The following is a 6,026-nucleotide window of genomic DNA, read 5'->3' on the forward strand; positions in this document are numbered from 1 at the left end:
AATAAAAAAAGAATTACACAGGTTGAAATCAGTAGAGCTGGTTAGTTATCACCAGTAGAGCTCAGTATCCATTACACTAAAAGTAAAATCATACTTGGTAAGTTTGTCCATACCTAAATGGTCAATTTTAACCTTATTGTGGAGATCAATTTATTTACCTTTGCAAGGAATAAGAAAAGTGAGAAGGTGAGGAATTTGTGTTTTCTAGCCCTTACCCACAGATAGTTTTTCTTTCTTTCTTTCTTTCTTTTTTTTTTTAATTTTTAAAATATTTTAAAGATACTTTATTATTTGACAGAGAGAGGGGGAGAGAGAGACTGCCAGAGAGGGAATACAAGCAGGGGGAGTGGGAGAGGGAGAAACAGGTTTCCTGCTGAGTAGGGAGCCTGAAGTGGGGCTTGATCCCAGGACCCTGTGATCATGACCTGAGCTGGAGGCAGACGCTTAACGACCGAATCACCCAGATGCCCCGGGTTTTCTTTTCTTTTTTTTTTTTTTTAATTACTTTTATTTGTGGGGGGAAGATGTCAGTTACGTATTCTGTTAATCTTTCCCCAGGCTTAAATTGTAACCTCTATGGCACACATAGCATTCTGGAGGCTTAATGAGCCCTTAATGAATATTTGGGAAAACAAGAAGCTCTTTTCTGATAGAACTGACAGCATCTGCCTACCTCTCTCCCATCCCCATCTTTGCTGATGTGAAGTATGAATGCAAGTTGTAAACTTTCATACCATACTATAGCTCTCTCCCCTTGGTATCTAAAGTACAAGGTTTTCATTTTAACCTACAACACCTATCTGGTTACAACAGTTTAAAAATTAAGCGTAGACCATTATCACTCACTTGTTACTTGTCAGCCTTTCTGAAATTGGGTTATTTGCAATAACTAATTTGATTAGCATCATAATTTGTTTTTATTACTAGATTCTTCAAAATCTATACCAGAATTGTTAATAGATCGTTAGATACAGATTTTAATTTCATCTTAATGAGTTAAGAATTAGCATTCTATATTCAGCCTTGATATTACCAGATAAAAGAATTTTGGTGACATTGTTAGTGTTCACTAATATCTGTTCTTTCATTCCCGTCAAGAGAAAATTATACTTCCTAGCCCCCTTACAGGTAGACAGTAGCTACTTCTGGTCAGTTAAAGTGAGTGACAGTAGTATGTGTCACTCCAAGACTGGGCCAGGGACAAACCCACTTCCTTTACATGGCATTGTAGAGAAGGCCTCAGTTGACATGGGTCCACAAGATCCAAGAGGCCTTGATTTCTGAGTGACCACATGGAAACCAGCTGGACTCTGAGTAGACTTCACATGATCAGGAAATAAACTTTAACTATGTTAAGCCACTGAGATTTTGTGTATGTGTTAAGCCTCTGAGATTTGGGGGAAAGGAGGGTGTATATGTTTAGCCACAGCGGAGTCTAGCTTATCCTGAGTGAAGATTTAGTATTAAACAATTGGCTTTTATAAGCATACAGAAAAAGAGAATTGCTTAAAACGAGTTTCTGTATCTTCTGCTAAGTCAAACTAGAAAAATTTATTTTTAAGGGTATTTTTGGATTTTAATAAACTCTAAAAAATAAAGCTTTTTATTTTGATAGAATTAGGAGAATTTGAATTTATCCTTACAGCATAAGAGTAAAAAGAGAATGTGGCTTTCTGAATTGTTGGCTGATCCTGGCTAAAGGGTGTAATCACTTCCACTGTTTGGCTGCAGGTACTACTTCACAATGGAAAAGTGGAGAGGATTTGTACAAATCAATACATATGTGGTTCTGATTGGACAAATTTGCAGGATAGAAAATGAGTGTCTAGTTTGTGACACAAATTTAAAGGAAACCAGGACACTCAGGGCAAAAGCCATGATGCCATATTTGCCTTACTTCTTTCCATTGCAGGTTTTTTTGTTTTTGTTTTTGTTTTTTTAGATAGGCTTTATTTTTTAGAGCATGTACAGGTCCATAGCAAAATTTGAGCAAAAGGTATAGTGAATTTCCATATACTTTCTGCTCCCCACATTTGCAGCCTTCCCATTTCCCAGAATCCTGCACCAGAGGTGGTATTTGTTACAATCAATGAACATACATTGACACAATATTATTACCCCAAGACCAAAGACCATAGTTTACATTAGGGTTTACTCTTGGCGTTGCACATTCTGTAGGTTTGGACAAATATATAATGACATGTATCCGCAATTATAGTATCGTACAGAGTAGTTTCATTGCCCTAAAAATCATCTATGCTCTGCCTATTAACCTTCCCCATCCCAAACCCTAGCAACCACCAAATTTACTGTTTCTAGTTTTGCCTTTTCCAGAATGTCACATAGCTGGAATCATACAGTATGTAGCCTTTTCAGCTTCCTTTACTGGTTTAAATGTAAGAATAAATTTGTGCTGTTGTTTCCTTTAGGTTTTTGTGTAACAGTATTCCTAAGTGAGAAACTTCTACTTAAGGTATGAAATTTTTCTTCAGAAAATGATTTAGGAAAGCCAACTAGAGTCGAATTTTTGTTTTGAGGAGAAAGAGAGTGGAGGTGAGGGAGAGAGAGAATCCCAAGTAGACTCTACACCTGGAGCAGAGCCCAACTTGGGGCTCCATCTCACAATCCTGAGATCATGATCTTAGCTGAAATCAAAAGTTGGATGTTCAACTGACTGAGCCACCCAGGAGCTCCTGGAATCCAATTTTTGATAGAAGTATAACAACTAATTTGCTTCATTTCAACATTGAGTTTTGTGGAATAAATATTTGGCTAGATTTCCTGGCTGCTATAAATTTTTTTATGACTGGTATTGGTTGAGAGTATCTCAGCTACCTAAGGGCCTCCAGAGAAGCTACCAAAATATAAAATATCTCAATTTTATTTGGAAAAAAAGACTCAATCCAAGCACATAGAAAAACAATTACCTAAAGTTCACCATATCTTCATTTCAAATTAACCAAAGACAGTTCATGAGGTATAGAAAAGAAACCATTTGAGATTATAAAACTATTTAAAAATGGTTGAAGGGATTTTTAGAAATGACATAGCCTTTAATCTTGGTTTTACGTATCTTAAAAAATAAAGCCCTACCTAGTTCTCTGTTCTACAAAGGTATTTTTCCTCTCTTCTGAGACCAGGTTCCAGCGAACAGAGGATATCACTGTTCTGCTCTGTTGTACCACTAGTAGTATTTGGTAATACAGGTAAAGAGGCCATCCCATTACAAGGACACACTGAAATAATGAACAAAGGTCTTTTTTGTGCCCTCTGAGGGACTGTCGGAATTGATGTTTTGTTGTTCTACCTGCGACAGTGACATCATACAAGTGATAGATTTTCTAAAAGTATGCTAATGAAAAACTTGGTCACATTTAATTGTGGACTACCTTCATGGCAGTCAGGAAAGGGAAGCTGGGCTAAGCTGAGACTGAGCTGTGATGAAGCTATTGTTACACAACAATGTAGTCTTCAGTCTTCCACATTATAGACCACAACACCTCGGCAAAATCCCTCTAACCCCCAAACAACCCACCAAAGCAAACAACAATTAATACATGCTTACAGAAGGAAAGAGATGAGGATGGTTTGCATTAATGCTACTATCCTGCTAGATTTAAAGACCTGCTAAGTATTTATAAAAAAAAATTTTTAAGATTTTATTTCTTTGACAGAGATCACAAGCAGGCAGAGAAGCAGGCAGAGAGAGAGGAGGAAGCAGGGAGCCCGATGTGGAGCTCGATCCCAGGACCCTGGGCTCACGACCTGAGCCGAAGGCAGAGGCTTAACCCACTGAGCCACCCAGGCGCCCCAGGATCCCAGTTTTTTATGTACTACACTTCCTCGCTCCATTTTAGATCAGTGAGTGGTGTTTTTCTAGTTCCATTTCAAAGAGGTCTTCCTTTCTTTATGGCCAGATTCCTCCTTTGTTTTTATTCCTTCTTTGTTTCTAGCACCTGGAAATTTCTCTTTCTGGTTTTTGTACTCTGGTCTATATTCTTAAATGTCTTAGATTATATTTTATCCAGGATTCCCATGTGTTTGGAGCAGGATTTCAGTCAGCCATGATTACCAGAAGCCTCAGTGTTAATTTACATTGAAAAAGAGCTGGAGATGTTATGTGGCCACAAGCTAGTAGCATCTAATAATGCAAAAATAATCAAAGTATATAATGCAGTCTTATATGCTTTTAAAATAAAGTTGCCATGTGCAGATTGTGAGAAAATTCCCATTTCTAGTTAGATCTCATTTGCATTTTGTTCTTGAGACTTAACCATGAAGTCAGAGCAAACTAGAGGACCAACTAAATGACTAACCTAGAATTCTTGAAATTTCCCAAAAGAAGAATAATGGGGACATGTCAAAAGGACACTGGAGTCAGCTTGTAAGGTTTCCCCCTGGCCAAATATAGACAGTTTACACATCAAAATGAATCGTGGTCATAGATTATAACCTTTTGAATGAAGTAAGGAATCTATGAGTCTGTGGGCATATAAAGTAATGTGTTAAAAAATAAGTGAGAGGAAGAGGGAACCTGCCTCCATATAGCAGAATGCCCACTGATAAATGTAGAACAAATGAAGGAGTTAGGAAATCATCAATGGGGGCACCTGGGTGGCTCAGTCAGTTAAGTGTTTGACTCTTGGTTTCGGGTCAGGTCATGATCTCACGGTCCTGAGAGAGAGCACAGAATCTGGCTCCCCAAGGAGTCTACTTAAGACCATCTCTCCCTCTCCCTGTGCCCCTCCTCCTGCTCACATGCGCCTTCTCTCTCTCACTCACTCTAAAATACATAGATCTTTAAAAAAAAAAATCAATGGATGTTAAAAAAAGAAAGAAAGAAACAGAAGCTTGGGGGCCATCAGCAGGGCAGCTGTCCCAGTAGTCTGGGGTGTTCCTGGCCCCCACAGTGGGAGCCCCACCTCACTGGCTTTATCTTCATTTCAAAGGCCGCCATCTAGTTCAGGGTTTCTCTTCCTTAGCACAACTGGCAACTGGGGCTGATTCTTGGCTGGGAGGCTGTCCTGTGTGTAGTAGAGTGTTGAGCAGCATCTTTGGCCTCTATTGGTGGATGCCAATAGCATTCCCTCCCCCCCAAAATTGTGACAGATAATGTCTCCAGATGTTGCCAAATGTTCCCCAGGGGGTAAAATCACCCCATTTGGAACCACTGGTCTAGTTGCTCCGGGTAGTGCTTTCAGAGCTTGGTTTTGAAAGCCTCTAATTTTGTTTTCTGTGCCTGCTCTGGCAGGAAGCAGCGGCACTGAGTCTGGGAAAGGCACTAGCTGGTGTCAGAGCAGACCGGGGCCTCGGCCACTCCAGGGAGCCTGGCGCCTGACCTTGCAATCCTGGCCGCACTCTCTCCTTACCTGGGTCTGGGTCCTCGTCAGAGGGCTGGGGAAGAGATAGCACACAAAGTGGATCTTTACATTTCCTTCCAGCTCTCTTTGTCTTTGCCTGCTTTACCTAGCAGCCAGTTGGAAATGGAGTGTGTTTTAATACTTGATACATTTATTGAAGAGAATTTTATATTTCCCACTTAATTAAGAAAAAGTTTATTAAATTGCTTTATGGTTATGACTTTATTGATTCCCCACTCCTCTCAATAAGTTTCCTGCGCCAACCTCCCAGGGGACAAACTAAAAGTAAGGCATGACATTGTTTTCATTCCTAAGTTACATAACCAATTTCAGTGTGGAATATGATTTAAACAGACAGGAAGAAACAGTGCCTTTTTATGAGAGGAATTTAAAAGGGGAGAGGATGGATTTAACAATTTAAATCTCAAAGACAAAAAAAACCTGCAGGAATTTTAAAATGTAAATGTTATCTTTTTAACATAGTTGTGGTTTTTTTTTTTTTAATACAATGCTAATATTAAGGGAACTTCTTTGAATTATTTCCAGCTTGGGGTGCGTGATTTCAAACAAAGCTGCTAATTCATAGACACTCCGTTCCTTCTTTCCCTTCTCCTCCTTTTTTTTTTCTCTGACAATCATTGATTGAGCCCCCTTAATGAGACATGG

Source organism: Mustela erminea, chromosome 5 (assembly GCF_009829155.1).
Source record: "Mustela erminea isolate mMusErm1 chromosome 5, mMusErm1.Pri, whole genome shotgun sequence".
In the NCBI taxonomy this organism is placed as follows: Eukaryota; Metazoa; Chordata; class Mammalia; order Carnivora; family Mustelidae; genus Mustela; species Mustela erminea.